Source organism: Apium graveolens, chromosome 5, assembly GCF_009905375.1.
Source record: "Apium graveolens cultivar Ventura chromosome 5, ASM990537v1, whole genome shotgun sequence".
In the NCBI taxonomy this organism is placed as follows: domain Eukaryota; kingdom Viridiplantae; phylum Streptophyta; class Magnoliopsida; order Apiales; family Apiaceae; genus Apium; species Apium graveolens.
The window spans coordinates 77,616,707-77,635,641 of NC_133651.1; the positions used below are offsets into that span (position 1 = coordinate 77,616,707).

Below are 18,935 nucleotides of genomic sequence, written 5' to 3' on the forward strand. Positions count from 1 at the left end.
GTTATGGATAAAAAGCTAAGGTTATTATTTGCTGTATTTATTACTAAGATTTGGGAGCTCAAGGCCTTTAATGGCTGCTCTCGTGCTTCGTGACTCAATCTGCCTTTACGAGATGCCTACGTATCTCTGTGAATTAGAGAATCAAGCCAAAAAACGTAGTTCTGATTTGTGGGGTGAGGCCCCTTATATAGATGTTGGTGGTCCTTGAATTGGACTTGGTATAGGAGACTTGGTGGGCAAGTCTCATAATTAGAATGGACTTTGGAGTCCTAGATAGTAGGAAACTGATTCCTTATCCTTTTAGGTCCCCTTGAGGATAATCTATAAGGATTTATATCCTTATCAGGACTCTTCTCAATAGCTGATTTTTCCCTTATTAATTAATTACGAAATTAATTAATAATCAGGGCTTTTGGGCCTCTTTTATTCCATCAGACCTGATCTGGTCCATCAGGCTTAACCTTTCTGGTCTGAATATCATACATCTTCTTATTGGGCCTATCAGCCCATTAATTATAAAATCAGGACTTATTTATCCCTATCACGAGCTATATACCAATCGATTGTAAATTTTATAAGGAACACAACCCACTATAAATCAACAGCTAATAACCCCTGAATCAAAAACACCCAAATTTCAATTGAAAACATTCATACGGGTTATAAACCCTAATTTTGAAATTCGAAAATCAAACTCAAATTTGAACATGTTATTGAACTCCAAATCAGACGTTTAATATATCAAAATCATCAGGAAAACAAGCTCTACAACATGCAATCATCAAATCATACAAACAACCATCCGAACAAAAATTCATATTTTTAATCAAAATAATTCGAAAATAAATAAAAATATATAAAATCAACCTTTGATTCTGCAGTAAAATAGGTTATGGAATCTGATAGAGCTCTTCAAGACCTTCAAATCTGGCACTCGAGCTTTTCAAACAAAGATCAATAACACCTTCAAAAGTTGGTTTGATTCTTGGAACAGTTTATGAATATATGATTTTTCTCTATAAAATTATATAATTATCTGTCTGCAAATGATTTTGATACGAAATAAAATACGGGTAAAGGCTATTTATATTTACGGAAAATTAGTATCCCGTTGGATCATTCCGGATATAAAACAGTACGTTTATTTATAAAAACTGATCCAAACGGTATCGGTTTTCGGGATAATTATCCAAATCAGTACAATTTGTACTGCGGTCTTGGTCTCAGCGCCTGGTTACACGTACTAGGAAGTGATAATTATGATTTACCGAAACGAATATTGTATCGAAAATGTTGCGCTGGGACTCGTGTTAGGGCGAAAACATGCACTAATATTCACGCAAGTATACGCGTTCGCAAGTAATATAGAATACTTTCTAGTTCGTTCCCTCAGAGACTCAGACTAAGTTATTGTCTAATTAAACTCACTCACCAATGTATGATTACTTCTTAATGTTAAGGTAACACTTAAAATTGTTGATTAAATATTAACTATAATTAACTACTTAATTAACCACTTAACTAACACTTCAATTTATCAATAATAAAACACTCATGAGATCACAACTTCATTATTAATTCCTTCTATAGCCATTATTATTACCTTTAGCATGTGACAGTGATGATATTAATCGAATAACACGAAACTGATAAAAGCCAACTTTCATTGTACTAATACCATTCTACCAAATATCCACAATTAAGATAGAAGTTGAATAGTCATCAATCATGTTGAGTTCCTATATGTCTACAGAAATTGACAACACAACGATTTAAGCACAAGTTATTCCTTTTGATTAAATAGGGCAAATAAAACTGTTAGAGTTACCCACTAATCATGCACAACGTAGATGAACCTATGCTAGCATGGCAAGTTCTAAATCTCAAGATCCACCGTCGCTTCACAAGAGATTAACACCCTATCTTATATGTTCGCGACGCACATAAGACGAATACGCACAACCAATACTAGATATCATGCAATCATCACACACTAAAGTATTAAACAATTAACTAAAGAATTTCATAATAAATCCGTTGCAACCCCATGATCACGATTAGCCCATAATAGAACTTATCGGCATCATGGGTTCATATGAAATCATGATAAACAACACAAGAAAATAATAACTAAGCTAATTATATTAAAACAGAGTGCGTCACAAGAGTAAATAAGTCAAAGCAAGAAAACTAGCATCCAACGTTACAACGAAACAAGAATCACAAGAATATATGCTTCCTCTTCGTTGCGGTGTGCTAAATCGGTCTTCTTCCTTATCTCCTTCGCTTCTTGCGCCAAACACAATCTAAAACATAATCTCCTTCTTATTCTCCATGAAAACGTCTCAAATCTACTTATATAATAGTCCCATAAAACTCAGATTACATAGAAGTTGGAAGCCAAACAGAAGTAGAAGTCTAAAATAATTCAGCTTTTTCCCCGACCCTGCGCGGCCGCTCAGCATTTCTGCGCGGGCGCGCAAGGCTGCTGCGCGGCCGCTCAGCATTGTTGCGCGGGCGCGCAGGACCCTACTGGAAAAATTCCAGATTTGCTCCGTTTCTTCGCCGTAATCTGCCCGTTCTTTTCCTCTCGCAATGGTGAACACATGCCAAGGCTTATTCTTGATGATTCCTCCTCCGAAATGCAACTAATACCCTGAAATGCATAAACACTAGAAAAACGCATCAAATACACAAAATACTTGATTTCAAGACACCAATTTAAGCCATTTTAAGACGTTCTAAGTGGTATAAAATGCCACTTATCACACCCCCAAACTTAAATCGATGCTTGTCCTCAAGCGTCACAGACTCAAAACAAATAAAAATATGCATGAATGCAATCTATATGAAAATGCAACGATCCCCCTTACTACAATTAACCAACCAAATTGTCACGTCTCAACGAATGCAGTTAGACACTAAAGATCAATAAACTCATACAAACGGACATACAGCCAGAAACGTGGTGTGTGCAAATGCTTAACAGATATGCTTCGGAACTAGACCAATTACTATGACTAGACTATCCTCAAGGCAATCCTACGTTTATACAAAGAATAAAAATTCTAGGCACAAAGTGATATACAACACTACAAGAACTCTGGAGCTTACTACAGAATTGTGCTTTTTATTTACAACTCAAATGCTTATTTGACCGTGCAATGAGTGAGGTCCACAAAAGACTTATACAATGGTTTCCATTTAACGAGCGTTAGGTTAGCGGATCCCAGACTCTAAAAGCCTTAGGTCACTAGGCACAAAGTCCCCTAAGAACTTAATAACTCGAATACCAAAGAGCCCACTCTTGATCAATTATGCAAATTTTTTTTTTTTTCTCTGAGCAAGTGCGTTTCGCTCCATCTTGCTCACCCCTAGACTACTCGCATAACATGCGAGCCGGCTACTAGCCATTTGACGCCTAGCCACAACTAGCAACAAATTCCATTTTTACTCCATTTTTTTTTCTTTTTCATGCCTTTACCACTAAGAACCTATTATCAAATTCTAAGCATAATAAATAGATTATCCTCGAAAATAATCAGATCATAACAACAATCTAGCCCTTAAGCATTCTCTAAGACTTAGTGAAAATACAAGTGCTTCTAGCATGCATATCAACCTACACAACTTAATATCACTTTAATGCTATCACTACACTCGCATCAATATCACAATTCAGTCGATAAATCATTGCAAAAGGGATCATGGTATATGCGTGAGCTATATGATATGACAAACAAATAAAGCTATATAAAAAAAACTATATGGCAAAAATTATGCAACTATATGAACTAACTATCATGAATATGCAGCTATATGACACACACAAAATATTCCTTAACTACCACCCCCAAACTTAAAATCTTCACTGTCCCCAGTGAAGGTAGTAGAAAGGAACACAGGGTATACCTACTCGGAGTCATCATCATCATCACCCTCAGTGGGTGGAGTATCAGGCGGCGGGTATGCAGAGTCCTCACCAAAAACTGGCCACTGGATATCAGCTCCAAGGCCTCGAAAAGCAGTCCCTAACGCAAGAGTGAGCTCCTGAGCAAACCTGCTCTGCGTCTCATACATGGCATCCATCCGCCGTGAAAGCCTCCTATACTGGGCATCACCCATCCCAGCACCCTCCTGAGCTCTCGAAGAACCAGCCTCACCACGCCCTGGCCTAGCCATAGTAGCACCTCGTGCTGGACGCCCTCCTGGAAGACGATAACCCAGCCCATGCTCCTCAGGCTCACCACCGGTCCACTCCTGCATCCCATTCAGAGTGCCAGAATCTATCGGAGCTGCTGGCAACTGCAATTGCTCATGAGCCGGCCAGTTCACTCCTACTGCTCGGCATAGCTTCGTAACCGTGGATGCATAAGGGATGTTCATATGCTTTGCTCCCCTCAAAAACTTCAGAATTCCTTGGTAGATAAACTCACCAAGGTCCACATAGTATTCCTCATTCAGAATTCCCCACAACAACTGTGCTCTCTCAACTGTGACCTCGTGTGTATGTGAAGAAGGCAAAATATTAGCACATATAAATGCATTCCATGCACGGGCATACCTGTTCATGGCGATCGCCGAAAAGTGACGATACTCATTATTGGCTGGACTGCGGTTCCAAACTGTGCCCGGTCGACAGAGAGTCGCACAAATCAAATCCAAGTCAAAATCCTCAGCAGTCTTTTCATTCCAGTTCTCCTCCTCGGGCTTCCTCTCTCGCTGTCCAATCACACGGCGAATCGCCGCAGGATGATAATCAACCGTCAGCCCATGAACTACAGAAAACCCATTCTTTTCAGCCTTCGCGTTCGCGTAGAACTCGCGAACAATGCTCATCGGTACTGCTTCGAGTGACTCACAAAAAGCTATCCACCCCTTCTCTGCAATTATGGGCAACAACTCACCATCCCTCCCTGATGGTAAAAACCCCCTCTCCTTCAGAATCGGCTTCCCCAACAGCCTAGTGTACTCCTCCTCCGCAGCTCTGTCAGTTAACCGAGGCCTTGCAGCAGTACCCCTTGATGAATCAGCAGTAGGAACTGTGCTGCTGTTGTCAATAGTGCGTGCTCTCTTGGGTGCCATTGATTTGTGAATAAAAGTGTGTAAGAACTGATTTTTGATGTTTATAAGAGGGTTTAAGTGTAGGAAGTTTGTGGGAAATATGTAGGATAGGTGTATGTATATATAGGGTGTGGAGTAGGTTAAATTAGATTAGGAGTGGGGTTGAGGGATAAAATCATGGGGTAATGGGAAAAGAACTCGTGGGTTTATGGGCTGTGATGGGTTTTTGTGTTTTTGTTTTGTTTTTTTTTTTTCTGAACTGTAAAAAATTTTCTGGAACTCGACCCCTGCGCGGCCGCTCAGCATTTCTGCGCGGGCGCGCAGCAAGCTACGCGGCCGCTCAGCATAGCTGCGCGGGCGCGCAGAGGGTCTCTGGAAAAAAAATTTTCAGCCCCTGTTTTCTGATTTTTTTGTGTTTTTGGATAGGTTATTAACTTCTAAGGGTTCCTGTAACAACAATTCATGGGTTGCCTCCCACGCAGCGCTTCTTTTTCGTCATTAGCTTGACGTTCCGTACCTTTCTCAAGTAGTCAACAAAATGGCACTAACCACCTCTCGGTTTTCCATGTCCCCATAGTAGTGCTTCAACCGCTGATCGTTAACCTTGAATGCTTGGTCCGAATTATTCTCAAAAATTTCCACCGCTCCATGTGGAAACACAGTTTTGACAATAAAAGGTCCAGACCACCTTGATTTCAACTTCCCAGGAAAAAGTTGGAGCCGAGAGTTGAATAACAGAACTTGTTGCCCTGGCACAAATAACTTAGGATGTAGCTTCCTATCGTGCCACCTCTTCACCTTTTCCTTATACATTTTGTTATTCTCGTACGCTTGCAGTCGAAATTCATCAAGTTCATTAAGCTGAAGCATTCTTTTCTTACCAGCTGCATCTAAATCCAGGTTCAATTTCTTCAATGCCCAGTAGGCCTTATACTCAAGCTCCGCCGGTAGATGACATCCCTTACCGTACACCAACTGAAACGGTGACATCCCAAGTGGCGTTTTGTATGCTGTTTTGTAAGCCCAAACAGCTTCATCGAGCTTTAAAGACCAATCCTTCCTTGACGGACAAACAACCTTCTCTAGAATGCGCTTTATCTCTCTGTTAGACACTTCCGCTTGACCATTTGTTTGCGGATGATAGGCAGTAGCTACTCGATGATTCACATTATAACGCTGCATCATAGAAGTGAACTTACGGTTGCAAAAATGCGATCCTTCATCACTTATGATTACCCGAGGCGTTCCAAACCTTGTGAAAATTTGCTTATGAAGAAAATTTAGCACTGCCTTTGCATCATTTGTCGGTAAAGCTTTAACTTCGACCCATTTTGAGATATAATCGACTGCCAGCAAGATGTACTGATTATTGCAAGACGAGATAAAAGGCCCCATGAAATCGATTCCCCATACATCAAAGACCTCGACTTGAAGCATCACATTTAATGGCATCTCATCCTTCCTTGACAAATTTCCCCCTCTTTGGCAACGATCACACCTTAAAACAAACTGATGAGCATCCTTGAACAAAGTAGGCCAGAAAAAACCTGCTTGCAGAATACGAGCTGCCGTCTTCTCACCTCCATAGTGTCCACCATAAACCGTGGAATGGCAGTCTCGTAATATCCCCTCCGTCTCACAGAACGGGATACATCTCCTGATGATCTGGTCAGCTCCCTGTCTAAACAAATATGGTTCATCCCACATATACCACTTCACCTCATGCAGAAACTTCTTCTTTTGAGGGGATGTCAAATTAAGCGGCATTATATTGCTGACAAGATAGTTTACAATATCTGCAAACCATGGTTCTTCCTCCTGAATTGCAAACAACTGCTCATCCGGAAAAGATTCATTGATTAACGTCCTATCTTGTGAAGTAGAATCGGGATTCTCCAACCTAGAGAGATGGTCAGCTACTTGATTTTCGGTACCTTTTCTATCTTTGATCTCTAACTCAAATTCCTAAAGTAAAAGCACCCAACGAATGAGTCTCGGCTTCGAATCCTTCTTAGAAACCAGATAGCGAATAGCTGCATGATCAGTGAATACTGTTACTTTCGTACCAAGCAGATAAGATCGAAATTTCTCAAAGCCAAAGACTATAGCCAAAAGCTCCTTCTCAGTAGTGGTGTAATTCAATTGGGCCCCATTTAAAGTCTTACTCGCATAGTAGACCACATGGAAGAGATTTTTCTTGTGCTGTCCTAGAACTGCACCTACCGCATAATCACTCGCATCACACATCATCTCAAACGGTTCTGTCCAATCTGGTGCTGTAATAACTGGTGTCGTGATCAAACTCTCCTTGAGAGTCTCGAATGCTGCCAAACATTCATCATCAAATTTGAAAGGCACATCTTTCTCAAGCAAATTGCACAACGGCTTAGATATCTTTGAAAAGTCATTGATGAATCGCCGATAAAAACCCACATGACCGAGAAAACTACGGATTCCTTTCACCGAATTAGGTGGGGGAAGATTTTCAATGACTCCCACCTTGGCCTTGTCCACCTCCAGACCTTTGCTAGAGACCTTATGCCCAAGGATAATGCCTTCACGCACCATAAAATGACATTTCTCCCAATTAAGCACCAAATTAGTTTCCACGCATCTTTTGAGTACGGCGCGCAGATTATTCAAACATTCATCATATGAGTGTCCAAAGACGGAAAAGTCATCCATGAACACTTCGACGTTATTTCCAATCATGTCAGAGAATATAGCCATCATACATCTCTGAAAGGTGGTCGGGGCGCCACATAACCCAAACGAAACTCTACGAAAAGCAAATGTGCCAAATGGACAAGTGAAGGTAGTCTTTTCCTGATCCTCTGGTGCAATACAAATCTGATTATACCCGGAATAACCATCCAGAAGACAAAAATACTCATATCCCGCCAATCTGTCAAGCATTTGATCAATGAATGGGAGAGGGAAGTGATCCTTCCTTGTGGCTTTATTCAATTTTCTATAATCCATGCATACTCTCCATCCTGTAACTGTTCGAGTAGGGATGAGCTCATTCTTTTCATTTGCGACCACAGTGATACCTCCTTTCTTAGGTACACATTACACGGGGCTCACCCACGAGCTGTCAGAAATAGGATAAATGATGCCTGTATCTAGCCATTTCAGAATTTCTTTCTTCACCACCTCCTTCATGATCTGGTTCAGTCTTCCCTGCTGTTCCACAGTTGGCTTACTACCTTCCTCTAAAAGAATTTTATGCATATAATATGAAGGACTTATCCCCTTGATTCTGCTATGGTCCATCCTATAGCCGATTTGAATTCTCTCAAAATCCTTAAGAGCTTGTCTTCCTCACTACCTAAAAGGTCAGCTGAAATAATAACAGGTAACGTGGATGAATCACCTAAAAAAGCATACCTCAAGTGTTCAGGTAATGGTTTGAGCTCCAAGGTAGGTGCTTCCTCTATTGATGGTTTGAGCTTCCCTTCAGCATTCTTAAGGTCAGAAGTACCAAGAGATTCAAATGGTATGTCGAGCTTTCGCTTCCATGGAGAAGCGTTCAGATATTGTAATTGCTCGTTGCTATCTTCATCATTGTTGTTGAAATCCCCCACTAAGGCCTTTTCCAATGCATCAGACATTAGCATGTGATCGAGTTCCGAAGTAACTGCGGAATCAATCACATCCACTTTTAAACACTCCTCATCTTCTGTAGGAAATTTCATTGCCTTGAATACGTTGAAGGTCACATCCTGATCTTGGACCCGCATAGTAAGTTCCCCTTTTTGCACATCTATCAAGGTACGGCCAGTAGCCAAGAAAGGCCTCCCCAAGATTATGGGAATCTTCTTATCTTCCTCAAAATCCAGAATAACAAAATCAGCAGGAAAGAAGAGCTTATCCACCTTGACGAGCACATCCTCAACTATGCCCCTTGGGTAAGTAATGGAACGGTCAGCCAATTGTAGCGACATGTATGTGGGTTTTGGATCAGGCAGATCCAGCTTTTTAAAGATCGACAACGGCATCAGATTAATGCTTGATCCCAAATCACAAAGGCACTTGTCAAAAGTTAGATTGCCAATGATGCAAGGAATGGTGAAGCTTCCTGGATCTTTCAGTTTTGGTGGTAACTTTTGCTGCAGAACAGCGTTGCATTCTTCCGTGAGAGCAATGGTTTCAAGGTCATCCAGTTTCACCTTCCTTGAAAGAATAGTCTTCATAAACTTCGCATAACTAGGCATTTGTTCCAGCGCCTCAGCGAAAGGTATATTGATGTGAAGTTTCTTGAACACCTCCAGAAACTTCCCGAACTGTCTATCCAGCTTTTGTTGCTGCAATCTCTTAGGAAAAGGTGGTGGGGGATAGAGCTGTTTCTCCCCTGTATTAGCCTCAGGCAGAGTGTGTTCAACAGTAGTCTTCTTTGGTACCGCCGCTTTCTCCTTTTGCTTAGATTCTTCATCTCTAACTTCAGCTTCGACTTCTTTTGCCTTTTCAGCATCAGCTACTTTTCCAGACCTTAAGGTAATAGCCTTGACTTGCTCTTTAGCTTCCTTCCTGCCTGGTACTTCCGTGTCACTGGGAAGAGTGCCAGGTTGATGATTGAGCACTGCATTGGCTAATTGACCAATTTGATTTTCCAAGGTCTTGATAGAAACCGCCTGACTCTTGCACAACAGCTTAAGTTCCTCAAAATCAGCACTAGTAGGTGCAGCTGCACTTCCCTGTTGAGGATATGATTGCCTTGTAGCATACTGCTGTGGTTGCTGGAATCCAGGTGGGTTAAACTGTTTACTTACTCCTTGCTGATATGTTGGCTGAATAGCATTCTGATTATTCCCCCAGCTGAAATTTGGATGATTTCTGTTGTTAGGATGATAGGTCGCTGGCACAGGCTGCTGTTGTCGCTGATAATTATTCACATACTGAACAGATTCGTTGACAAGAGAACACTGATCCGTAGCATGAGAACCTGCACAAAGCTCACAAACCATAGCTATTTGATTAACTCCATACGTAGCCAAAGAATCAACCTTCATTGATAGCGCTTGGAGCTGGGCTGCAATAGCGGTGGCTGCATCAACTTCCAGAATACCTGCTACCTTGCCTGACGTCATCCTCTGAGTTGGGTTTTGATGCTCATTTGCAGCCATCGTCTCGATAAGATTATACGCCTCAGTATAGCTTTTAGCCCATAAGGCGCCTCCAGCTGCTGCATCGAGCATGGGCCGAGATTGGGCCCCCAAACCATTATAAAAACCAGTGATTACCATCCAATCCGGCATTCCATGATGTGGACATTTTCTCAACATTTCCTTGTAGCGTTCCCAAGCCTCGCACATAGATTCTGTAGGTTGCTGCGCAAACTGAGTAAGAGCACTCCTCATAGCAGCAGTCTTTGCCATTGGATAAAACTTCACCAGAAACTTTTGCGCAAGATCTTGCCATGTAGTGATGGACCCAGCTGGTTCAGAATGTAACCAGTCTTTAGCCTTATCCCTCAGTGAGAATGGGAAAAGCCTCAACTTGATAGCCTCATCAGTCACGCCATTATACTTAAAAGTGCTGCAGATCTCGACAAAATTCCTTATGTGCATGTTGGGGTCTTCAGTTGCTGCTCCTCCAAAAGAAACAGAATTCTGCACCATCTGAATAGTGCCCGGCTTGATTTCAAAGGTGTTAGCTTGAATAGCCGGATGAAGGATGCTTGACTGAATGTCATCAATTTTAGGCCGAGAAAAATCCATAAGAGCTGGATCAGCTTGAACAATACGATCTCCCATGTTTACTGGTTCTTTCTGCTCAGTTCCTGAATCCGAATCCTCAAAATCTAACTTCTCCGGAGTATCAAGAACTTCGTCTTTCTCCTCAGCTGTATCTAAGGTCCTCTTGCGAGCACGAGAACGAGTTTGCATAAACGCTTGCTAAAGTACCTGAAACACAACCGAAAAGAGTAATTAACTACTACGTCCTAATCACTGAGTCCTAATGACCAATGATGGTATGTACATAAACTAAACAAATACGCCGAGTCCCCGGCAGCGGCGCCAAAAACTTGTTAGGGCGAAAACATGCACTAATATTCACGCAAGTATACGCGTTCGCAAGTAATATATAATACTTTCTAGTTCGTTCCCTCAGAGACTCAGACTAAGTTATTGTCTAATTAAACTCACTCACCAATGTATGATTACTTCTCAATGTTAAGGTAACACTTAAAATTGTTGATTAAATATTAACTATAATTAACTACTTAATTAACCACTTAACTAATACTTCAATTTATCAATAATAAAACACTCATGAGATCACAACTTCATTATTAATTCCTTCTATAGCCATTGTTATTACCTTTAGCATGTGACAGTGATGATATTAATCGAATAACACGAAACTGATAAAAGCCAACTTTCATTGTACTAATACCATTCTACCAAACATCCACAATTAAGATAGAAGTTGAATAGTCATCAATCATGTTGAGTTCCTATATGTCTACAGAAATTGACAACACAACGATTTAAGCACAAGTTATTCCTTTTGATTACATAGGGCAAATAAAACTGTTAGAGTTACCCACTAATCATGCACAACGTACATGAACCTATGCTAGCATGGCAAGTTCTAAATCTCAAGATCCACCGTCGCTTCACAAGAGATTAACACCCTATCTTATATGTTCGCGACGCACATAAGACGAATACGCACAACCAATACTAGATATCATGCAATCATCACACACTAAAGTATTAAACAATTAACTAAAGAATTTCATAATAAATCCGTTGCAACCCCATGATCACGATTAGCCCATAATAGAACTTATCGCCATCATGGGTTCATATGAAATCATGATAAACAACACAAGAAAATAATAACTAAACTAATTATATTAAAACAGAGTACGTCACAAGAGTAAATAAGTCAAAGCAAGAAAACTAGCATCCAACGTTACAACGAAACAAGAATCACAAGAATATATGCTTCCTCTTCGTTGCGGTGTGCTAAATCGGTCTTCTTCCTTATCTCCTTCGCTTCTTGCGCCAAACACAATCTAAAACATAATCTCCTTCTTATTCTCCATGAAAATGTCTCAAATCTACTTATATAATAGTCCCATAAAACTCAGATTACATAGAAGTTGGAAGCCAAACAGAAGTAGAAGTCTAAAATAATTCAGCTTTTTCCCCGACCCTGCGCGGCCGCTCAGCATTTCTGCGCGGGCGCGCAAGGCTGCTGCGCGGCCGCTCAGCATTGCTGCGCGGGCGCGCAGGACCCTACTGGAAAAATTCCAGATTTGCTCCGTTTCTTCGCCGTAATCTGCCCGTTCTTTTCCTCTCGCAATGGTGAACACATGCCAAGGCTTATTCTTGATGATTCCTCCTCCGAAATGCAACTAATACCCTGAAATGCATAAACACTAGAAAAACACATCAAATACACAAAATACTTGATTTCAAGACACCAATTTAAGCCATTTTAAAACGTTCTAAGTGGTATAAAATGCCACTTATCAACCCGCGCAGGACAAACCGTACGCCAGAGCGAAAAAGTCGAAACATGGAAAATGCTCAGAATATTACAATTAGGTTAGGAAGGAGTTCTCGGAAGAGTTTCGCGTTCTAAAAACATAACAGCGGGTGACGTCGGTTGGTTCCCATTTTTATAAAATAGATTTTAAATCCCCGGAAAAAGATTTTATAAATTTCATATGATTCTTATAAATTCATAAATTAACATAAAAATAATTAGGAAGATATGACAATTATTTATATTTTATTTTGGACATATAAAAATTAAAATACTCAATTAATATTAGTTTTGAATATCCAAATACAGATAACACTTAACAATTAATTCACAAAATAGATACTGGACACATATAATAATTATTTAATAGCAAAATAATTACACGATATATCTCGGATATTACATAAGCTGAAAGATGTTAAGAATGTAAACAGGGTAAAACCACCTAGGAAAAAGAGGAATGGAAAGGAAGGTGTGAATAAAAGCAATGATTATAAGCCTGTTCCTAATGCTCCTAGAAAGAAATGTTATAACTGTGGAAATTCTAACCATCTGGCTTCTTTTTGCAGGAAGAATAAGAACATAAACTCCTTACCTTCAAAGTCAGGAGTTAAGAGTCAGTCTGTTAAATATAGGTCATAAAATCCTTGTTTTCATTGTGGTAGTTTATGGCATTCCATTTATACTTGTAAGGAATATCATAGTTTGTACTATGATTATTAATAAATAAAATTTTCTTTAAAGAAAGTTAGCATTATTCCTTTTAGTGTAAGTTATGATGCAAAGTCTGATATTGCAAATTCTGATAAGAAAACTGTTAACATAAATTCTGATGCTAAATCCGCTGGAAATGTTAACAAACTGAATAAGGACAAAGGATCCAAGAAAGTCTGGGTCCTTAAAACTGATCATTAGTGGTCTTTGGACAGTGGATGTTCAGGACATATGACTGGAAATAAAGCCCTGCTATCAGACTTTGTGGAGAAAGCTGGAACGGGTGTTTCTTATGGAGATGGAAACATGGGAAAAACTCTAGGATATGGTAATATCAATCTTGGGAATGTCATCATTGAAAAATTAGCTCTGGTCTCAGGACTTAAACACAATTTGCTGAGTGTTAGTCAAATCTGTGACAGAGGTTATCATGTGGATTTCTTTGAAGAACACTGTGAAGTTGTAAGAAAATCTACAGGCAAAGTTGTTCTGAAAGGATACAGGCATGGTAACATTTATGAAGCCAAGCTTTCAACAAGTACTGATGGTTCTGCAATCTGTCTGTTAAGTAGAGCATCAATTGAAGAAAGCTGGAATTGGCACAAGAAACTCTCTCATTTAAATTTTAACAATATAAATGAACTAGTCAAGAAAGATCTTGTGAGAGGACTGCCAAAATCAGTATTTACTCCTGATGGCCTTTGTGATTCATGTCAGAAGGCAAAACAAAGAAAATCTTCATTCAAGAGCAAGACCGAATCTTCAATTCTTGAGCCTTATCACCTACTACATGTAGACCTATTTGGTCCAGTGAATGTCATGTCTATTGCAAAGAAGAAATATGATGTTAGATATATTTGATAATGTCATGTGTAATATGATTTGTGTTTAGTTTTCAGATATTACTTAAAAGGTCAAATCAGTACTTAACTGGAAATCAGCACTTATACTGAAGACAGAACTTAAGATATCAGAACTTAAGTTATCAGAATTTAAGTGATCAAAAGATATTTATCAGGAGATAATATCAGGACTTAAGATGACTTTCAGATAAGGCAGGCGGCTGATTGAAAGGAAAGAAGATCGAGACTAAGACAGAAAGATTGTACATGAAGAAGAAATTCTATGAAGAATAGAATACTTGGAAGAAAAGATAACTGGTTGATATATTTTAGGAAGCAGAATTATATTCCATATCAATTAGAAGATTATCTTGTAACTGTGTAGTATATAAACACATGCATAGAGTTTACACTATAAGTGTTATGATTACCAAAGTTATTATTCTTTGTAACTCTAGCAGCTCTCGTGATAATTTGTTCATCACTGAGAGAGGACAGTTCCATATTATAACAGAGTTTATTGTGTTGAATAAAATCTGTTTTCTGTTACTTGAGTTCTTATAATCGATTTGATTGTGCTAAACACAGTATTCAACCCCCTTCTACAGTGTGTGTGACCTAACATATGCTTTGGTCATAGTGGATGAGTTCACCAGATACACATGGGTTTATTACTTGCACACTAAAAGTGAAACTGCATCTATCTTGATTGATCATGTCAAACATCTGGATATATTGGTCAAAGACTCTGTAAAAATCATAAGGAGTGATAATGGCATTGAGTTCAAGAATTTGATTATGGAAGAATTCTGCAAAGACCATGGGATAAAGAAGGAATTCTCTGCTCCTGGAACTCCACAGCAAAATGGAGTTGTTTAAAGAAAGAATAGAACTCTTATTGAAGCTACACGAACTATGCTTGATGAAGCAAAGTTACCAACCTATTTTTGGGTTGAAGTTGTGCAGAGTGCTTGTTTTACTCAGAATGTAACACTTATCAACAAGCATGGAAAGACACCATATGAGATGGTGAAGAAAAAAAAGCCAAATCTGAAGTATTTTCATGTATTTGGATGCAAGTGTTTTGTTCTTAAGACTCATCCTGAACAGTTGTCCAAATTTGATCTAAAAGCTGATGAAGGAATTTTTGTTGGATATCCACTTTCCACAAAAGCCTTCAGAGTCTACAAAGAACAAGGGTTGTCATGGAATCTATCAATGTCTCTTTTGATGATAAGAAGATTACTGAACTTGAAGATTTCAATGATCATGATCAGCTGAAATTCGAAAATGAAGTTTTAAATTCTGATTCTGTAAATCCTGACAGTCTAAATCCTGATACTTCAAACTCTGATGGATTAAACTCTGATGTTATTGAAAATGTGGTGACCATGCCAAAGGAATATGCACCTGTGCAGGGGGAGCATACTGAAGATCAAACCACATCTCAAGAAGCATCAGAATCTACAACTGGCTCTTCAAGTTCTGATTCATCAAGTTCTGATAGGCCAAGTTCTGATAATTCTGGAAACTCATGTTTTGATATATCTGGAAACTCAGAGAGCATAATTTCAGGGGGAGCATCAGAAAATGTTGATGGAGACAGCATGGATCATGGGGGAGCATCCAGTTCTAGAGAAAACCTTCCATCTGCAAGGAAGTGGACTAAATCAAATACACCTGACTTAATTATTGGAAATCCTGATGCAGGTGTCAGAACTAGAACAGCTACATCAAATGAATGTCTCTATCATTCTTTTCATTCTCAGAATGAACCAAAGAAAGTGGAAGAAGCTCTTCAAAATGCTGATTGGGTGCAAGCAATGCAGGAAGAGTTAAATGAATTTGAAAGAAATAAATTCTGGACCCTAGAGCCAAGACCAAAGAACAGGTCAGTTATTGGTACGAAGTGGGTGTTCAGAAACAAAACTGATAGTGATGGCATAATTATAAGGAATAAAGCAAGGCTGGTTGCAAAAGGATACTCTTAACAGGAGGGAATTGATTATGATGAAACATTTGCACCAGTTGCTAGATTGGAAGCCATAAGAATATTTTTGGCTTATGATGCTCACAAGAAGTTTAAAGTCTTTCAAATGGATGTGAAAAGTGCTTTTCTTAATGGAAAAATTGGAAGAGGAAGTATATCTTGAATAACCTCCAGGCTTTGTAGATCCAAAATTTCCCAATCATGTCTACAGGCTTGACAAAGCACTTTATGGCCTTAAGCAAGCTCCAAGAGCATGGTATGAGACTTTAGCTCAGTTTCTTCTGGAAAGTGGATTTAATGGAGGGACCATTGACAAAACTTTATTCTACCTCAACCATGGAAAGGACTTACTTTTGGTGCAGATATATGTTGATGATATCATTTTTTGTTCTACAAATGACAGACTTTGTAAGAAGTTTGCCAAGCTGATGTAGTCAAGATATCAAATGAGTATGATGGGAGAACTTAGCTATTTTCTGGGCATTCAAGTCAAGCAGAATGAAGAAGGAACTTTTATTTGTCAATCTAAGTACACCAGAAATTTGTTGAAGAAGTTTGGAATGCAAGATTGTTCAAGTGCATCCACTCCTATGGCCACTGCAACAAAATTGGATAAAGATACTGGTAAATCAGTAGATATTACTGATTACAGAGGTATGATTGGCTCACTACTCTATCTAACTGCAAGTAGACATGATATAATGTATGCTACATGTCTTTGTGCAAGATTTCAAGCAGATCCAAGAGAACCTCACTTAACAGCTGTGAAAAGAATTTTCAAGTACCTTAAGGGTACAGCTGATCTGGGATTTTGGTATCGTAGAGAATCAGACTTTAAGCTAATAGGTTACTCAGATGCAGATTTTGCAGGATGCATAATTGACAGGAAAAAGCACAAGTGGAAGCTGCCAATTTCTTGAAGGCAGATTGGTTTCTTGGTTTAGCAAGAAATAGAAGTCAATTTCCATATCAATTATAGAAGCAGAATACATTTCTGCAGGAAGCTGTTGTGCACAGATTCTTTGGATGAAGAATCAGTTACTGGATTATGGGTTAGAATTTTCTAAAATCCCTATTTACTGTGATAATCAAAGTGTTATTGCTATGACAGGTAATCCAGTTCAACACTCAATGACAAAGCACATCAGCATTAGGTACCACTTTATAAGGAAACATGTGGATGAAGGGACAATGGAATTGCATTTTGTTCCAACAGATCAACAACTAGCAGATATCTTCACAAAACCACTGTGTGAAGCTACTTTTACAAGATTGGTAAATGAACTTGGAATGGTTTCAGGTTCTTTCTCTAAATTTGCCTAGTTTATGTTCTGATACATCAGACTTTATGATCAGTATTTACAGATATTACTATCTTTGTGTATTCTGTGCTTAAATTGAAATTTGCTTAAGTGTTGATTGTTGTCTGATGTGAATTTCTAAACTCTTATAGTGATATGAATGTTTCTGTGACTATTCAATCCAATGAGGATAACTATGCTAGATGCTGACCTAGTAGTCTTTAAATACTGAAGATCCCATATTTGAAGTAATTATTTATGTGGAAATCTTTTAACACAAGCAAATTCTGATATTGAGCTTAGTTGAAGTTTACTTTATGTATCTTATTACTAAGTCAAAAACTAGAATAGTGCTTCTTATCTATTAAGTTCTGATATTAGTAAATCTGATGGATGTACTAAGTGCCGATAAGCCTCACTTATCAAAAGAAAAAAAAGAAATAAATATTAGGTACTCCTTTGAGATCTAGAGTAAAAATGTGGAAGGGACGACCCAAGTGCATTGTTGGTATTAAGTAATATGCATTATAGAAGCAAAATAAAATTTTCTTGGTGACTTTTCATATTCTCTAATTACTGGAGAAATACTATGATAACAGCATAAATTCTGATAAGCAGTCGTGACTCACTTACACTGAGAAGCCATTGTAAAACAGGAATTCAAAAGATGCATAAAATGAGCACAAAACAGTTGAGGTGAACTCATGCATGAACTCATTCTATAGTAGACTTCAGAATAATGACAGATTTTGAGCAAAGTTCTTAGTTATGCCTTATTTCTAACATGTACTGAAGTGAATCAGACTTTACTCTTTGTCTGATATTTAGCTTACTGCACACATAAACACTCCATATGAATGATGAAAATTACTGTGGTGATAAATTTTGTTTTCGATGAACAGTTTAAGTGTCAGTTGCATAAATTTTGAGGACAAGTTCTGATGGAAGTTCTGATGATTAAGTTCTGTTGAACCCATATCAGTATTTGTGTGAAGAATTACAGGAATAAACATTCACTTTTCGAGTAAAGAAGCCATATTCTGATGACTTTTAATTTATGTTAATAATCAAGTTCTAATGCTGACGTGGTAGTATTTATTTGGTTTATTTTTGGTCATTATTTGAACTGTCATATTTTTACTGAATATTGGTTTATGTGAGATACATCAGTCATAATCATTATGGGTTAGTGGTTAACGTGTATGTCCTGAAAAACTGCATGTGCACGGTAATTATTGTTTATTTTACGTGCCCATTAACTTCTGCTCTAACCATTTATTGACTGTTCACATGGTGCCAAGTGTAAAGTGTATCCCATGCTTTAAAAAACTCAGGAGAAGCAACAAACTCAGATTGATGAAATTCTAAAGAATCAAGCTTCTCATCAAACTCAACTCAATGAGATCCAATCCCCAGTGGAATTGCTTGTCTCCCTTCTTTTACCAGCTGATGCCAAAAAGGGGGAGAAAGTGATTAAGTCCAAATGCAAATCTATTCAGACACTGAAGGGAAAGGATGATG

The 18,935-nt window shown here is 38.7% G+C and overlaps 1 non-coding gene across 1 annotated transcript; it reads left to right on the forward strand.

Annotated features, from left to right (window-relative positions):
• The first annotated feature begins 10,320 nt into the window (after positions 1 to 10,320).
• On the forward strand, positions 10,321 to 10,427 carry LOC141662532 (small nucleolar RNA R71). Its single transcript, XR_012550643.1, has one exon. It is a non-coding gene; the product is annotated as a small nucleolar RNA R71 (small nucleolar RNA).
• Positions 10,428 to 18,935: the final 8,508 nt, after the last annotated feature.